Source organism: Nerophis lumbriciformis, linkage group LG11 (assembly GCF_033978685.3).
Source record: "Nerophis lumbriciformis linkage group LG11, RoL_Nlum_v2.1, whole genome shotgun sequence".
NCBI classification, from domain to species: Eukaryota; Metazoa; Chordata; class Actinopteri; order Syngnathiformes; family Syngnathidae; genus Nerophis; species Nerophis lumbriciformis.
The window spans coordinates 42,798,871-42,808,327 of NC_084558.2; the positions used below are offsets into that span (position 1 = coordinate 42,798,871).

The 9,457-nt window shown below is 38.2% G+C and overlaps 1 protein-coding gene across 1 annotated transcript in view; it reads left to right on the plus strand.

Annotated features, from left to right (window-relative positions):
• The first annotated feature begins 875 nt into the window (after positions 1-875).
• enc1 (ectodermal-neural cortex 1) overlaps positions 876-9,457 on the plus strand; it is a 33,606-nt gene continuing 25,024 nt past the window's right edge. The window contains exon 1 of the mRNA XM_061966521.2: positions 876-1,155. The gene's annotated coding sequence lies outside the window, so the exon portion shown is untranslated. The remainder of the gene's footprint in view (positions 1,156-9,457) is intronic.

A 9,457-nucleotide genomic window follows, 5' to 3' on the forward strand; every position in this document is an offset into this window, starting at 1 on the left:
TGCTAAATTTAGACGGCAGCTAAAAAAAAAAAATTAACTAATTAACTAAAAGCTTACCTTTTTTATATTTGCATAGTATGTATATATTATTAATGTTGTAAATACAAATCTTTATATATCTAAAAAGGGTGGTCCTAAAGAGGTAGGCATTTTTTGGAGTGTCTCAAGAAGGCATCAAAATACAAGAATGTGTGTGTGTTTGTGTGTGTGTGTGCGTGTGTTCTTGTATTCTTCTTGAGACATCAACAAGGAAACGTACCTTCCATATGAGGACCGGTGAACAAGTTAGGACAAAAATCATAGTCCCAATACAGAAAACCATTGCATTGCATCTAATAGAGAGCCAAATACTAGAGTCCGTGAACATTGCTCCAAAGTCAGGATTTTTTGTTGCTTTAATGTGCATACAAAAGTAAACATTGACATGTGCAAAGGCAGTAATATATGCTAAAACTAGACGGCAGCTAAAAAAAAATAATTAACTAATTAACTAAAAGCTTACCTTTTTTATATTTGCATAGTATGTATATATTAATAATGTTGTAAATACAAATCTTTATATATCTAGAAAAGGTGGTCCTAAAGAGGTAGGCATTTTTTGGAGTGTCTCAAGAAGGCATCAAATACAGGAATGTGTGTGTGTGTGTGTGCGCGTGTGTGTGTGTGCGTGCGTGTGTGTGTGTGTGTGTGTGTGTGTGTGCGTGTGTGTGTGTGTGTGCGCGCGCCAAGCATTTTGCATACCAACACCCGCCCCCCCTCCACTCCAGCTCGCACTTCATTTGCTCCGCGAGGTGACGGCTCCTCCCTCCTCCCCTCCCCGCTGAACAGACACACACAAACGGTCACCACAAGAACGGAGGCACCGGCGGCTCGCTCAGTCAGTCAGTCAGTCAGTCAGTCAAAGTCAGACAGAAAAGAAGAAGCATAAACGGAGCCTGCTGCGGAGACTCATCACCAGCGTAAACGATCAAAGCCCGTCTTCTACCGGCCTCTAGAACACACATACACACACACGCGCCGACAGTCGTATCGGGGATTCGGCTTCTCTGCTGCCGGGAGAAGCGCGGAGAGCGAGGCGGCATCGTGGCTCTCCCACCACGGGCATGTTTGAGGGATTCCACGGGCGAGGTTGAACTCCTGCTTTCCCCCAAAGAGGTGAGCTCTTTTCATTGTTCCTCGCACACACTCAGCCAATCAACCAGATCATTAAATACAAACAAATAAACTTGAGAACAAAATATTGTGTACTTGTGCATCAATACTTCTCCCTTATTATGCATGCACTAACAAATATACACAAATAACAACCCAGTTGCATGGAGTTAGTGCAGTTGAAGATGTTTACATACAATACTTTCAGCATGTACACTTGTACACTTATGTACTTATACACTAGGTCAGTGGTTCACTATTATTTTATGTCACGCCCCCCTAGGCGACAGGATTTTTTTCAAGCCCCAAGCTGAATTTAATGGGGGTTTTTTTTCTACGCATGTGTCAAGATAGTTATTAAATAACGCTAAAGATGCTATTATGCTCATGGCTCTCACGCCCCCCCTCATCCTCCCAGGCCCCTTTAAGAAGCACTGCTGTTTGGAACTTGCTCACAGTTGTATTTTTACACAGGACAAAATTTTTTCCACGCCCTCCCTAAAGTGAATGTTTATTTATTTATCCATCTGTATATATGCAATATTGCCTCTCACACCCCCCCCCCCCCCCCCCCCCCCAACCCACACACATCCTGTGCCATTTAAAAAGCACTGCTTTAAAAGGGGCTGTTTAGAACTTGCTAACAGTTAATTTTTTTTATAGGGGACAGAATTTTTTAAGTGAATGTTTATTTATTTATCTATCTGTACTAGTGTTGTCCCGATTACAATATTTTGGTACCGGTACCAAAATGTATTTCGATACTTTTCGTCACTTTTTGATACTTTTCTAAATAAAGGGGACCGTAAAAAAATTCATTATTGGCTTTATTTTAACAAAAAATCTTAGGGTACATTAAACATATGTTTCTTATTGCAAGTTTGTCCTTAAATAAAATAATGACCTTGCAAGACAAAGAAAGGCTCCTAATTTAGTCTGCTGACATATGCAGTAACATATTGTGTCATTTATCATTCTATTATTTTGTCAAATTTTTTAAGAACAAGTGGTAGAAAATGAATTATTAATTTACTTGTCCATCTCATCCATCCATCCATTTTCTACCGCTTGTCCCATTTACTATTAATATCTGCTTACTTTCTCTTTTAACATGTTCTATCTACACTTCTGTTCAAATGTGATAATCACTTATTCTTCTGTTGTTTGATACTTTACATTAGTTTTGGATGATACCACAAATTTGGGTATCAATCCGATACCAAGTCATGACAGGATCATACATTGGCCGGACCGGTACTTTTCAGAGGCGGTATAGTACTGAATATGATTCATTAGTATCGTGGTACTATACTAATACCGGTATACCGTACAACTCTACATTATACTTATACACTCGGTCAGTGGTTCACTATTATTTTCTGTCACGCCCCCCTAGGCGACAGGATTTTTTTGATGCCCCACGCTGAAAGTTAATGTTTTTTTTTTTTCCTACGTATGTGTCAAGATAGTTATTTAATAACGCTAAGATGCTATTAGGCTCATGGCTCTTATTTTAACAAAAAATCTTACTATTTTAACAAAAACTCTTAGGGTACATTAAACATATGTTTCTTATTGCAAGTTTGTCCTTAAATAAAATAGTGAACATACAAGACAACTTGTCTTTTATTAGTAAGTAAACAAACAAAGGCTCCTAATTTAGTCTGCTGACATATGCAGTAACATATTGTGTCATTTATCATTCTATTGTTTTGTCAACATTTTTAAGGACAAGTGGTAGAAAAGTAATTATTAATCTACTTGTTCATTGACTGTTAATATCGGCTTACTATCTCTTTTAACATAATCTATCATGTAGTTACAGGATCATACATTGGTCATATTCAGAGTCCTCATGTATCCAGGGACATATTTCCTGAGTTTATAAACATAATATAAACTTCAAAAAAACGAAAAAAAGATTTTGTGATGCTAAAAAATATCGATGTAATCATAGTAGTATCGACTAGATACGCTCCTGTACTTGGTATCATTACAGTGGATGTTAGGTGTAGATCCACCAATGGCGTTTGTTTACATTGTGACGCCGGTGAGCTACGGTGTGTAGTGAAGCATGTTTAGCTATTCCTCGTCCTGCAGGGATGATACTTGTAAGAAACGTACTTTATTTGTCGCCATGGAGACGAGGATTAGTGATTTAGAAGTAGCTAAAACACTGCCGACTGCGGATAGACTTTAGCCGCTAGCTAGCTAGCCATGTCTTAAAGCACCTCTTCCTGAGGGCGTTTTAGTGTTATAGCTTTATCTTTATGTTTAGTTTTTAAGCCTAGATGCGTCTATTCTCCCTTTTCTGTCTACACACTGTGTCTGCTTGTAAGTACTCCGTGCTTGTGCGCTGCCAAACATGCTCCTCTGCTCGTAAAACCAACAATGACACGATGTGACGACGACGGGGGCATGGGGGACCGGTACTTTTTAGAGGCGATATAGTACTGAATATTAGAGATGTCCGATAATATCGGACTGCCGATATTATCGGCTGATAAATGCTTTAAAATGTGATATCGGAAATTATCGGTATCGGTTTCAAAAAGTAAAATGTATGACTTTTTAAAACGCCGCTGTACGGAGTTGTACACGGACGTAGGGAGAAGTACAGAGCGCCAATAAACCTTAAAGGCACTGCCTTTGCGTGCCGGCCCAATCACGTAATATCTACGACTTTTCACACACAAAAGTGAATTCAAGGCATATTTGGTTAACAGCCATACAGGTCACACTGAGGGTGGCCGTATAAACAACTTTAACACTGTTACAAATATGCGCCACACCAAACAAGAATGACAAACACATTTTGGGAGAACATCCGCACCGTAACACAACAGAACAAATACCCAGAACCCCTTGCAGCACTAACGCTACAATATACACCCAACGCTACTCCCCCCCCCCAACCTCCTCATGGTCTCTCAGGGAGAGCATGTCCCAAATTCCAAGCTGCTGTTTTGAGGCATGTTAAAAAAAATAATGCACTTTGTGACTTCAATAATAAATATGGCAGTGCCATGTTGGCATTATTTTCCATAACTTGAGTTGATTTATTTTGGAAAACCTTGTTACATTGTTTAATGCATCCAGCGGGGCATCACAACAAAATTAGGCATAATAATGTGTTAATTCCACGACTGTATATATCGGCATCGGTTGATATCGGAATCGGTAATTAAAAGTTGGACAATATCGGAATATCGGCAAAAAAGCCATTATCGGACATTTCGAGACCTGATCACTTTTATTTGAAAGTGAAAACTACCAAAATGGCCCCGCATTATTTTGTCTGTGGCCCTCAGTGGAAATAGTTACTACTGTTACTATTGCAAACTCCGTCTTTTCTATAAACCCAATTGGTGGAGACAGATGGTAACCTTTTTCAGTGTTTTCACGTTAGGTTCTCACTGTGATGTATCAGACGTGCGGTCATTAAACCCGCTCCTTATGAAAAGAGCCTCGAGGCGACTTTTGTTGTCTTATGGCACAGACTCGTTTAACAGGCGACATCAGGTGTCACGCCAGCCTGATGGCCAGTAAATTCGTTTTATCCGGACGCTTGCGGTCTTAACGTGTTCACGACAGCTGGCTCAAGACCATAAATTAGATCCAGGGGAGAGTTGATGCTGATCGATGGTCGTCCTACATGTCCTCTTTCCTTTTTGTCTCTTCCAAGCCCATCTGATCCCCATGTTTACTTGTGAAGGAAGTCCCCCTCCGTCCCCCCTCCGTCACATTCCCATCCCTCTCCCAGAGTCTATGATTATGGACACCTGGCAATGATTTGAAGCAAGTCAGGCCTCAGATGGAGACCAGAGGCGTCATCCTTTCTCACTGGGATGCAATGGGTGTTGTTTTGCAAAGTCTGTTAGAAAGAATGATTATATTCATTGTCGCGCTAATTTCTTCTTCTGGGGTACAAATAACAATTGATGATGTTATCCTTTCGAACCAAACTTTTTTTCGCCAAGGGCCGAAAAGTCAAAGTCTCAAAGTAACAAGTACAAGCCGAGACATAACCTGTGGTGACAGGTCATGAAAGAACATTTTATACAAAATAAAAATAAATACAAAAAGTACATTTTGATATTTTTTCATTTGTAAAAATCCTGAAAACAGACATTACGTATAGACAAATATTTAAAGACAAAACCTAGTGTCATCTTTGTGTTATAGGTGGCAAAGGGTGCTATTATTATTAAAGGTGTGTCCAAAGTGCTGTTAGGGGCCCATTTGTGGACCAAAGCTTGAGTTTTGTTGGCCCGCACCATACTGTCGGGAAAAAAAAACAACAGTAAAAATGTAAGAAAAAAAGAGAAAAGACGACATAATGTAATGAGAAAAAGATCAAATGTTGATACTAATTGATTCAAATAATACAATTTATCACTTATAACACAAAGCTGACACTAAGTTGCGATATACAGTATGATGTCTGCTTGTAGCATTTTTTTTTCACAAAATAAAAAAATATTAAAAGGTAATTTTTGTGTTAATTTTTAGTTTGGATAACATTTTCTGTCATGACCTGTCACTGGCTCCTTCCTATGTTTACTTTCTGGTTTATTGATCCCCGTTCTCCTGCCTTTGTTTAGTGATTAGTGTCCCCACCTGCTGTCTCCATTAATCACTTATATACCCCGTCTCGACATTCACTCGGCGCGGGTACTTTGTTCGCCCTTGGCGACCGTTCACGGTTCATGTTTGTTTTGCTGTGCCAAGAGATTCAAGTTATGCGAGGCTACGCGTCACGTGCACTTTTCCAGTTGAATGACCGATTTGTAAATCCTCTTGCTTAAAAATGGATGAAATCATCACCTTACCTGCTTTTCCATCCCCATCTTGGGAACACAATTTTCGCTATTTTGCGACCCGAACGTGAAATGTTCAGCTTTTTAAATTACATGTTTTGTTTTGTTTTTCCCCCTGTCAGTGCAGTCTATTGGTATACCAAAGCTCAAGTTTGGCCCGCAACATATTGTCGAGGAAAAAAACAACAGTAAAAATGTAAGAAAAAAGCGAAAATACATTATTTAATGAGAAAAAGTTGAAATGTTGATTTAATAGCTAATAATAATACGATTTATCACTAATAACACGAAGATAACACTAAGTTTTATTATTTATCTTTTTGTAGCATTTTTTTTTTTTTTACAAAATAAACAAAATGTCCTTCACATACCTTTTGTATTAATTTTGTATACATTTTCTGTCATGACTTGCCACTGGCTCCTTCCTATGTTTACTTTTTGGTTTATTGAGCCCCGTTCTCCGCTCCTGCCTTTGTTTAGTGATTAGTGTCCCCACCTGCTGTCCACACTAATCACGTCCCCTTGCATACTCTGTCTCGACATTCACTCGGCGCGGGTACTTTGTCCAGTTTTTGTCAAGTTTCCCAGTTGAACGACCTAGGATGAAATCATCACCGTACCTGCTTTTCCATGCCCATCTTAGGTACACAACTCTCGCTATTTTGCGACCCGAACGTGAAATTTTCAGCTTTTTACATTACATCATTTTGCTCTTTTTTCTTACATTTTTTTACCGACAGTGCAGTCAGCAGTTTATTTGCGTACCAAAGCTCAAGTTTGGCCCTCAATATATTGTCGAGAAAAAAAAAAAAGTAAAAATGTAAGAAAAAAGGGTGAAAAAATGTAATTTAATGAGAAAAAGCTGAAATGTTGATCTAATAACTAATAATAACACAATGTATCACTAATAACACAAAGGTAAAACTAAGTTGTATTACAAATCTATTTGTAGCATTTTTTTTTTTTACAAAATACACTTAATGTCCTTCACATACTTTTTGTATTGTTTTTGTATTTTGTATACATTTTCTGTCACATGACCAGTCACTGGCTCCTTCCTATGTTTACTTTCTGCTTTATTGAGCCCCGTTCTCTGCTCCTGCCTTCGGTTAGTGATTAGTGTCCCCACCTGCTGTCTTCACTAATCACGCCGCCTTACATACGCGGTCTTGACATTCACTCGGCGCGGGTACTTTGTTCGCCCTTGGCGACCGTTTACGGTTCATGTTTGTTTTGCTATGCCAAGAGATTCAAGTTTGCTAGGCTATGCCTCGTACCAAAGCTCGAGTTCGGCCCGCAACATATTGTCGAGAAAAAAAAAACAACAGTAAAAATGTAAGAAAAAGAGTGAAAATATGTAATTTAATGAGAAAAAGCTGAAATGTTCTTCTAATAGCTAATAATAACACAATGTATCACTAATAACACAAAGGTAACACTAAGTTTTATTACAAATCTATTTGTAGCATTTCTTTTTTTTACAAAATAAACAAACATATCAAAATGTCCTTCACAAACTTTTTGTATTGTTTTTGTATTTTGTATACATTTTCTGTCACATGACCAGTCACTGGCTCCTTCCTATGTTTACTTTCTGGTTTATTCAGCCCCGTTCTCTGCTCCTGCCTTCGGTTAGTGATTAGTGTCCCCACCTGCTGTCTTCACTAATCGCGCCGCCTTACATACCCCGTCTCGACATTCACTCGGCGCGGGTACTTTGTTCGCCCTTGGCGACCGTTTGCGGTTCATGTTTGTTTTGCCATGCCAAGAGATTCAGGTTTTGCTAGGCTATGCCTCGTACCAAAGCTCGAGTTCGGCCCTCAATATATTGTCGAGAAAAAAAACAAAAAAACAGTAAAAATGTAAGAAAAAAGAGTGAAAAGATGTAATTTAATGAGAAAAAGCTGAAATGTTGATCTAATAGCTAATAACACAATGTATCACTAATAACACAAAGGTAACACTAAGTTTTATTACAAATCTATTTGTAGCATTTTTTTTTTTTTTACAAAATACACTTAATGTCCTTCACATACTTTTTGTATTGTTTTTGTATTTTGTATACATTTTCTGTCACATGACCAGTCACTGGCTCCTTCCTATGTTTACTTTCTGCTTTTTTGAGCCCCGTTCTCTGCTCCTGCCTTCGGTTAGTGATTAGTGTCCCCACCTGCTGTCTTCACTAATCACGCCGCCTTACATCCGGTCTTAAAATTCACTCGGCGCGGGTACTTTGTTCGCCCTTGGCGACCGTTTACGGTTCATGTTTGTTTTGCCACGCCAAGAGATTCAAGTTTTGCTCGGCTATGCCTCGTACCAAAGCTCGAGTTCGGCCCGCAACATATTGTCGAGAAAAAAAAACAACAGTAAAAATGTAAGAAAAAAAGTGAAAATATGTAATTTAATGAGAAAAAGCTGAAATGTTGATCTAATAGCTAATAATAACACAATGTATCACTAATAACACAAAGGTAACACTAAGTTTTATTACAAATCTATTTGTAGCATTTCTTTTTTTTACAAAATAAACAAACATATCAAAATGTCCTTCACAAACTTTTTATATTGATTTTGTATACATTTTCTGTCATGACCAGTCACTGGCTACTTCCTATGTTTACTTTCTGGTTTATTCAGCCCCGTTCTCCGCTCCTGCCTTCGTTTAGTGATTAGTGTCCCCACCTGCTGTCTTCACTAATCGCGCCGCCTTACATACCCGGTCTTGACATTCACTCGGCGCGGGTACTTTGTTCGCCCTTGGCGACCGTTTACGGTTCATGTTTGTTTTGCTATGCCAAGAGATTCAAGTTTTGCTAGGCTATGCCTCGTACCAAAGCTCGAGTTCGGCCCTCAATATATTGTCGAGAAAAAAAACAAAAAAAACAGTAAAAATGTAAGAAAAAATAGTGAAAAGATGTAATTTAATGAGAAAAAGCTGAAATGTTGATCTAATAGCTAATAATAACACAATGTATCACTAATAACACAAAGGTAACACTAAGTTTTATTACAAATCTATTTGTAGCATTTTTTACAAAATAAACAAACATATCAAAATGTCCTTCACAAACTTTTTATATTGATTTTGTATTTTGTATACATTTTCTGTCATGAAAATGTATACATTTTCGTTTAGTGATTAGTGTCCCCACCTGCTGTCTTCACTAATCACGCCGCCTTACATACCCCGTCTCGACATTCACTCGGCGACCGTTTACGGTTCATGCTTGTTTTGCCATGCCAAGAGATTCAAGTTTTGCTAGGCTATGCTTCGTACCAAAGCTCGAGTTCGGCCCGCAACATATTGTCGAGAAAAAAAAAAACAACAGTAAAAATGTAAGAAAAAAGAGTGAAAATATGTAATTTAATGAGAAAAAGCTGAAATGTTGATCTAATAGCTAATAATAACACAATTTATCACTAATAACACCAAGTTTTATTAAATATATATTTGTAGCATTTAAAAAAAAAAAAAAAACATCAAA